Here is a 9,634-nt window from a genome sequence, read left to right on the forward strand (position 1 = left end):
GTGACATAAGACCACTGGACGTTTGCAATTTGCTCCGTAATTCTGACGGGTTTTGCGTTAACGTATTTTGACCAGTTCACATGACGTCACAAGTCGCAGCAGGGTCCCAATCAGTTCAAGACATTCTCTCTGGAGACAGAATGTCTTTGTGTCCAGTGGAGCCTTGTCTTCATTGGAGACCTCTTTGCACCCTGTCCTGTAACTACAGACCTACTCTTGCTCCAGGATGTCCTTGTAGCAGCAAGGGAGTGATGGGTCAGGGTGTTTGTAGATGAGGAATACTGTGACTAGGGCTTAACTACTTAACGGGGCTTTTAGGCTTCTTTCATTTCTTTCACGATGTTCTTCCTTTTTCTTTACCTTTTTCATTCAGTAATTTTTTTCCCCTCGTAAGCATATTAATTTCAAACCCCAGCCTCTACGTTACAGCAAACTCTTCTCACTCTTCAGACACTTCAAGCACCATCTTGTCTAAGCCAGCTTCCACCATCTCTGCGCTAATCCACACCTTATGGTTTATTTTTAGTAACAGTACCGTCGCCTGTCTCTGCCGCACTAACCCTCCCACTCCCCATTCAGGCCTCCCCCCGTGTAGCCCTCCCCACCCCTGCACCCCAGCATCCTCATGTGATTTTAAAAGAGGGTGATGATCTAACGGTCCCTGGCGTGCGCAGCCGTGTAAGGACCGCCAGAGTGGGAAAGACTGAATAAATGAATGAGAGATTAACACGGTATTTAATCAATGACCGGCTGGTCAGCGGCTTGTAGCCACACTTCACAGCGCTTTCCCGCCAATCGTCACGCATTCAACCAGAGTGATTTCCCCCAGGTACGCTCTTCTGGAGGCTGAGACTAATTTCCTCTCGCTGGCCGGCATCACAGTGGTGCGAGCAGAAGGCCGGTGGCGGTGTTGGAGGAGACATGGCGAGGCGCTGCACTGCACATAACATCGTCAGGCTGACCACCAGGCGGCTCCATGGCGGTCCTGATTCTCTATGGCCATGCAATGAAAGCCCAGCAATGCATAGAAGTATTTAAGTACCTACCCAGCTTCCATCCTTACCCCGCCGCCCGACTCATGCAGACATGCCGAGACGTGCAGCTCGTGGTGTATGCATGCGTGTGTGTGTGTGTGCGGGCCATGATATTCGTGTTTTGTGCCATCCTGCTTCCATGAATGTTCTAGACTCCTGTTGTGTTCACTAGTACGCCATGAATATTCTATTCTACTATTGTGTACACTGATGCTTTATGAATGTTCTAGACTACTGCTGAGTTCGCTAATGCTCCGTAATAAATGTTCTCGACTAATAGCGTGTTGACTAATGGGACATAAATGTTCTCGACTACTATTATGTACATTGATATTCAATTAATAATCTATATCACTTGTGGGTACACTAATGCTGGATGAGTGTTCTAGATACTGTTGTGTTCACTGATGCGCCATGCATGCTCTAAACCACTATTGTGTTCACTAGGTGTCGGTCATCTTTGTGTTTGCAGGAAGTGACCATCGTCAGGTGTTGGGTGTCAGGTGTGGGTTTCTTTAAAGCACAACCGCAAAACAAGTACATGAAGTAGTCTTTGTCCTCTTACCTAGACAGCCAGGTCTTCCTCCTGAACTTTGATACACTGTATCTTAGTCTATTGTGTCGATATGGTTTGGTCTGTGTATGTCAACTATGTTTATTTGTGAGTCTATATTTATAAACTTACCGATTTTACTTTTTAAGTTTTTGTTGAGCGCATTACCCACTCTAGAGGAAATGTGTTGTGAAACATTTACTTGATTATTATAAATGTTTAAACCTAAATGGATCAACAACTTGCATTCTGTAGATCACAAACACCATTAGTCAAAACTAACTGCATTCATTAAATAGACATACATGATAAAGACATCACAACAGGTAGCAGTATATGATATATTATATCAACAGTCAAGGCGAATGTAATAGAATTAGTAAATGTCAAGAACTGTTTCTTTGTATGAAATGTTTCAGGTTCAGCCTGTCGCATTCCATCAGTTCATGAGTGTTCCTGTCTCTCATTATTTTAATATTATCTTTCAAGAGTTGTTTTTTTTTAAGAATCTTACTGCGTTCTTCATCTTGAAGTTGAAAACATTGCTGAAACTTAACAACTCTTGCAACTCAATATGTGTTGTCGGAAATACAATTCAGCCATTGCTGGACATTTCTAAGAGTTATGCCGTTTCCATTTTTACTTCTATGGGCTCGCATTACACTTATGATACTAGAAAACATTTATTTGCGATTCAGAGCGCCATTGTTGTACTGTAGTCTTAGAAACTCAAATGGTAACTAACATGAGCCACCCCACGTAATCCTCTGTAACTTTATCGCCTTTCTATTCTCATACAGAAAGATAATCTGGGTGGGAAATGACCAGCGAGAAAGGGCAGAGGGAGTCGGGGCTTCTGCAGTCTTCATTCTCCATGGCAACATATAAAAATTCTGTTGATTGATTGGTGTTAAAATTACAGCCAAGAAAAAGAAGCAATTGTTTGTTTGCGTCACTATGGTGTGAATAAAGACAATAATATCGAACGGACTTCTTTATCGACATCCACAGGTGCAGACAAATAGTCCTCGTTATTCTTGTGAGAGTGCGGACTGGAAGACTAGCTCCATCTTGTGGAGGGAAGCGAGTCCGAGGCCACAGTATGTGCAGTTCTCTTTGTCATAGACAGCCAACAAATGTGACTCAGTCACTAGCAGTTTGTTTGTATGGCCAGAGATGCTTTTTAATGCTTCTGCTAAAAGGCTTAATGTCAACAGCCACGACGCACTTCTAGAATTACGGTTTAAAAAACTGTCAACAAGCCAAACATTATCCGGTAGTTCAGAAGGAAATAAAGCCTGGATTTTGTGTGAATTTCTTTTCGTCCTCTAAGAAGCTATTTTTCTGTTATTTATCTAATAATTTTCTTCTTTCGGAAACTATCGAAAATCGTCCTGATATTTTTTTATTTCTGTTCCTTGAGTGTCAAGCTGAAGAAATTCATTGTCAAACCTTTGTAAAGTGTAGCCATACATGTTGTTAACCGGAAAATACAGATAATGATAACGCATTTCTGTTCGTCTTCACTATCATCCAGCCTGCTCCAGCTCTCTTTGTCCTTTCACTTGCTCTGTCTACCTGTGATGACCGAATGGCCGATTGGTACCACTCAGGGTGCGACAAAGTTCTCCAGGTTACTTGTCGTGTCTAGCTTTCATCTTCCTTACAAGTATTAGTTTGTGTCTAGCTTCCTTTTCTTACAAATATTTTGATGTATCCAGGAACCTTTGGTTACAAAAGTCATCCATGTAGAACTTGCCCTCCGTTACAGGTGTCTTCTCGTGTGTTTCCAGATAGCTGTCTTGCCGCCGTAGCCTCGTTATGAGATGTCAGGTGATGTACGAGGCCAGCGCTGCGGACATTTGCATGGCTATCGAAGTCACAAATCCTGCGAGTTGAGATGTCCTCCGTCGTTACCATCCTGCTGCACAGTACAAACATTGACATTTCCTGCACCACAGTATAAGTATTTATATGTCCTACTACACAGCACAAATATTTAAATTTCCTTCTGTACAGTATTACAAATTTATATTTCCTGTTGTTTACCTGACCAACTAATGTTTCACTTCCAGGTGGGCTAGGCGCAATGGTTTATGTTAACGACTAAGGTGTGCACGCGTGTTTTAATGATGGTAGTGGTCAGCAAATATTGTACCATCGACGTGTATAGGTGGACTGCTGTCTGTCTGCCGAGACCAACGGTTAGCCTCTTGTGAAGTTCTCCGCTGTTAGTCTCGGCGAACCTAACCAATGAATGTGACTAAACCGGAAGCTTAGTATACACCAGCCTCATTTTAGTAGTTAACTGGGGGGGGGGGGAAGTCGTCTGCAAGCAGTCCAGTAATACAAGTACCTGGTTATACGATAGTGTTAAAATGGAGTTAACAGTAGTATGAATTACACCTTCACGCACTTGGAGACAAAAAGTAAAATATTGCTTACAATGTTTCACCTTGATTTTCAAGGTAAAGAGTCTGGTGTTACTCGAACCACATCAATAACAATAAATCTGCAACCGGATAACAGCGCCCGTGACTTCAATGTATCGATTGGTCCAAGGAGGAATTCCACGAGTGAAGTGTTTATAAGGAAATTTTAGTAATTTGAAGATTTGTTATTGTTTGCTCTTTGGATATTTTCGCTTCTGCGTGATAAAGAGTATTCATGGTCGCATGAATTATTTGATGTGAAATGTCTGTACATAATTCTTACTGAGCCACCTATGTTTACCGCAAATGTTCCTGTATATGTTACAGATGTTTTCCACTACAGGGGGAAATGCAGCCCTGTCCTCTTTTCCACATCATGACAAATGGAGTCCAGCTAAACCCTGACCTCTTACTTAAACTTCTATTACTTCCTAAGGATGGAATTCTGATTTCAAATATCGCAAAAGGCCCTCGGGTCGAACTTGATATTTTCTACAGCACTGCAAAGCAGTTCAGTGTATTTGTAAATTTAGGAAGATATATCTTTGTTATCTTCCACAATGGGAGTTACTTGTCGATCGACGAATTCAAAGTTTTAATTATGAACAGATATCTAGGAGTGTTTATTTTAATAGTTTCATCCTATTCTTATTCTCTTGAGAGTGTTGCATGTCGTGCCGAAAAAATGGTGTTGTTGGCATTTAATTGATGAGAGGTCTTCTGGTCATTTTTAAACCTCTGTAAAAATGTTACCTTAGTTAACATATCAAGCTGTGTTCTGGAAACTGGGATTTAACCATCTTTTTAGTGTTTATTTAGTTGCGCTAAAGTTATTTTTAACATGGGTCCTCGCACACCTATTGCTATATATATGTGGAAAAATAATATCAACACTCCTGCTCAGTATGTTCTGAATGAACTGAACTAGATGATATTAATTAAGCAACTACTCAGAGTTAATGTTCAAGATGGCCGCTCAGTGCTTGAGTGACATCCGCATCTCCTTTCTCTTGTTACTTCTTTTGGTGACTGGAGAGTTTGTGTGACTGTCGCTGTTGTACTTGATATGGAGGCTACCCCGGTTATTGCTGAAATTATTCTTCTACGCCTTCCTGCCGTCTACACGTTTGTGCTTCATTTCTTTGACTCCGAGTCTACCGGTCCTCGCAATGGTGCATCTGCAGCCAACGGCCGTGGGATTTGGATACGTTTCCGCTTTTCCACAACCGTTTCATCTTTCTCCAGAAGATCAGTGGTTCGTCCTCATCTTTATATCGATGAAATCCGCAGAAAGAGAGTCGTAGGCGGGTTTGGTGTGAAGATTGAAAAGGTTTCATCTTGATGATGACAGTTTGAACCGGCCGAGATGTAACGGACAGGACACCCGTGTCGCGCGTACCGGGTGATTGTGTTGTCGTCCCTTTGATGGCCAGCATCCCACTCAGACTGCCTGTTCACCTGCTATTATACTCCTACCGAACTTTCTCCTCATCGTCCCATGACTTTGAATTACTTAACTGTTTATCTACTAGTGCTCATCCTCGATTCTCACGGCGCTCCGCTCAGTGGCGATCTGCTGTTCATGGAGATAAATAATAATTTCTGAAGGGGATTAATGCAGATGCTGTGAATTGAATGTCTCAAGCCACCTAGTTTACAATTTACCAGCTCTAGTGAAAATGTCAGCGCTTCATTGTGTAATTTTTGTGTGGGTGTTACGGAATCAGAATTGTGTTTCATGTTCTTTTGTTTTAAGCATGTTTCTATAAATGTCTGCTAATGTCAGTGAGACTACATGTAGCGAATTATAAAAATGATGGTTCCGGACTCGAAATTTAAACTGATTGCATTGATTGCTGGGTATTTAACATCATGTTTCATCTGCTTTTCTTTATCGGTTTTTTGTATTTAATCTGCATAATCTGCCAGTGTATATTTTTACCTTGCTTGTTTAGGGCAGAGAGTATAAAATAGCAAAGTTGTCTCCATATTTAGATGTGTAAACCTTATGTCACAGTAACTTCATATACATCTTTTATTTTGTTTATTGTTTTTTAAGTGTTCCGACTGCCTACTCAATAATTTTGAGTTTATATTTACTTAAAAATGAAACAGGGATTTTTGTCAGGAGATTGTCGTATCTGTGAATGAGTTGGATAATAAAAGATGAATAAAATAACAAACTTCCAGCAGCTACAATTTTCTTATCATTCCTCATGGCACGAGCTAATAATATAAAAAGTATTTTATTCATTTATTGACTAATCAGTCCTTCTATCAATTTCATAATCCAGATTAAAAGAAGTAACTTTTGCTTGAACCCTGCAGGATCAAGATGAAGATGTGCAGGGGAGTTCAGCCTCAGGAGCCTAAAAACAGCAACAGGGGAGACAGTCACTGCCTCTTCGTGTCAAAGCCGAATGGCAGACGACACTTACAGGAAACCTTCCAATTTTCACTTGTCTTTTCCCCAGAAGTAAAGGATTCGACTTGGTTAAATGCACAAAATAAAATGCATTTTTAGCAGCGACATCGGTAATCTGGCGAGAACACACACAGCTGCGACATTCGTGTGGAGACAGGATGTGACATACTTACTTTGTCTACAGGAGGGAGGTTGGCGACAGGCTTTTGTGTGGACTGCAGTAGGATGTCTTTAACTGTGTCTATATACTTCTGTAGACATAGTCTATCACACTGTGATTAGACATTAGTGGACAGGATGTGACATACTTACTTTGTCTACAGGAAGACGAGGCTGGCGACAGGCTTTTGTGTGGACTGCAGTAGGATGTCTTTAACTGTGTCTATATACTTCTGTAGACATCAGTCTATCACACTGTGATTAGACATTAGTGGACATGATATGACATACTTACCCTCCTTCTACAGGAGGACGAGGCTGGGGACAGGCTTTTGTGTGGACTGCAGTAGGATGTCTTTAACTGTCTATATATTCCTGTAGTCTATCACATTGTGATATGTCTGGGTATTGTCATGAGTAAGATCACTTAGAATGCAAGTGTTAACTTCATTTTTCCCCATGAACGAATAAATGCTATCAGTATTTATTATATGTAGAACTGCAGACAGCTAATTCACAGATAGTGAATCACTTTAAACAGGTGTCAGAAGCATGTGTAGTCTCCATATTATGATCAAGACAAAAATGAGATAATGTTCGATTAAATGTCTTCTTTTATCACATTAAAACTTTTTTTTCCTTTTTTAATTGATAAAAGTTCCAAAGTGTCAGCTTCCCACTTATTTCAAATTGTGTGTTGATATGTCAGATTTCGTAATAACAGACGAGCCCCTCACGAAGAATGCTGAACTGCACTAATCATCTAACCTATGATAGAAAATTTGGAGAAATCTGAATGTTCAGTCGTTGCCAGCTCCGGAGAGAAAAAACTTTGCTGCTCTTAGCAACTCTTGGGACAAGTGTTGGACGACATACAGTGTCATCCTCTGATCATACATTCTGGTAACCTTGGCAACGGCTGTAGATGCTACATTTCTATGATCAGAGGCATGACATGACATCTCTCATGCTACTGACTCATGGTCATTATGACATGGTGGAGATACAAGGATCTTGATAATACAAAAAACAAAAATTTCTTTCGAAGAATTTCACAACAGGGACCGCTAAACAGAAAATGCTCTTCATCTTCTGTGGTGTGATGATCAGAGAATGGCGCTGTAAGTTGTCCAACAAGAGCAGCAAAGTCTTTTCTCTCCGTAGATCGCTGAAGATTGAGATTTCTCCCAAATTTTCTTTCACAGGTTGGATGATTGGTTTAACACAAACTGTAGACAGTTTAGAGAACCTGTCGAAGAATGCGACCCTTTGACATTAAACAAGAGCATCTAAGGCCATGTTTTCGGCATTATGGCAAATCCTTGGCACGATAACAGGAGTGAAGGGACTAACTACAGGCAAAAAGTAATGAAGTACGTTTGGAGTAGAGTGCATTTGCTGTAAAAAATGACATTGGACAATTCAAAATGTAAGAAAAACATCTTTTGGGATCAATGCACGTGTTCGATTCTCAGCGAAACTGTCCGAGCTTAGAGAGACGAGGATCCGGCATGACACTGAACACTGCTTACATTTTTAAACCTTACTCTTTTATTTCTGCTAGCGAGGGGAACATGGCATGATGAGACAAAAAGACTGGTAAACGTGTGCAAAGAATTGAGGATTGTGCCTTTCACGGTGTCATTCTGTTGTCCTGTCTTGTATTCTTCCTTCATCTTGTTTTGTTTTGATTTTAGTGTACTGCGTGCTGTAAGCTGGCTTTTTCTCTACGATAAACTTCTCGCTTTCTCACCCTTTTTGTATTTTTTAAACGATTGTAAGCTTTTAAGAACAACAATCAAGATCTCTATTTTTATTTGTCAGTGAGTGTTATTTTTTTATTCTACAAGCCCCCTAGAGCAAGGGTGTGGAACGTCCGGCCTGCGAAATCATTTGGTCTGGCCCTGACATGGCAACCGCAGGCGGAACTCGAAATTCAGTAAATTTAGGAGATTTTTTAAATGCTAAGAGATTTAGTATTAATTGAATCATCATAATAAGGTAAATTTTTGAGGGATTTGCATGAAACTTCAATTGTAAGATAGAAAGGACATCGACGAGTACATTACGGCACAGACACGCATGCTTCTCGTCGGCTGGCTGAATGTTTACTGGCAATGATGAGACTGGACAAGGACTAAATGAGGGGTAAAAAGACGAGGAGTCTGGGTTATTGTTTATCGTATATCGTCTGCACAATAAAACACGCTGTGAACGACAATTCAAGTTCGTGTGGTGATCAGGTTTCACTAGCAGTGACGAGAGTGGACAAAGACTAAGTGAGCGTTTTCTAGTTTCTTCCCTCAGCAAAACCTGATTGCGTCATTCTCATGTGAATTGTCGTCTAGATGTTGTTTTAATGTGTAGATGATATACAGAGTGGTAACAGAACATGCGACACCTGCAGCCCATCTACCTGTGTTGTGGTGACTAGGAGGACAGTCGTTGACCAACAGCTTGCGAGTGTTACGCGTTGCAAAAGTGTTAACACAGTGTTGGTAAGATTTTCATTTACCAAGTATTGCAGGCTAATATTTAAGCTGATTTTTGGGCTTCAGAACGATTTTATAATTATTCAAATGGCAATGGGGTAAGGGATGACTTCAGTACCTACACGTGGGCAGCAAGTGGTTGCTGAGTCAGTCTGGTCTCAGACAAACAAGAGTCTTCAGACAATTCTTTCAGCAATGTGTTGGCGGCCTTCTGCACTTCCGTTCTCAACACTTCTTAAGTTTTTTTCAAATTCTCCATTATTGTCAATAGAGCATCTGCAAATTATCTTTATGTCAGCACAACATATCACGCTCACGGGCCCACCCACGAACAAGCACCACTCACACACACACACACACGCGCGCACGCACACCCACGTTCTACGTTTGCGCGCACGCATTCTTCATCCTCCGCATCAGCAGTCTTTGTTCGTTATTCCTGTTGCGTCTGTCCCGCTGGCTGGCTGGCTGGCTGGCTCATATAACGTATCAGTTCCTATTTCTCGGCTCCCCACCCTCCCATGCAGCTAATTCTTCAT

The sequence above is a fragment of the Pomacea canaliculata genome, linkage group LG2, assembly GCF_003073045.1.
Source record: "Pomacea canaliculata isolate SZHN2017 linkage group LG2, ASM307304v1, whole genome shotgun sequence".
Taxonomy (NCBI): Eukaryota; Metazoa; Mollusca; class Gastropoda; order Architaenioglossa; family Ampullariidae; genus Pomacea; species Pomacea canaliculata.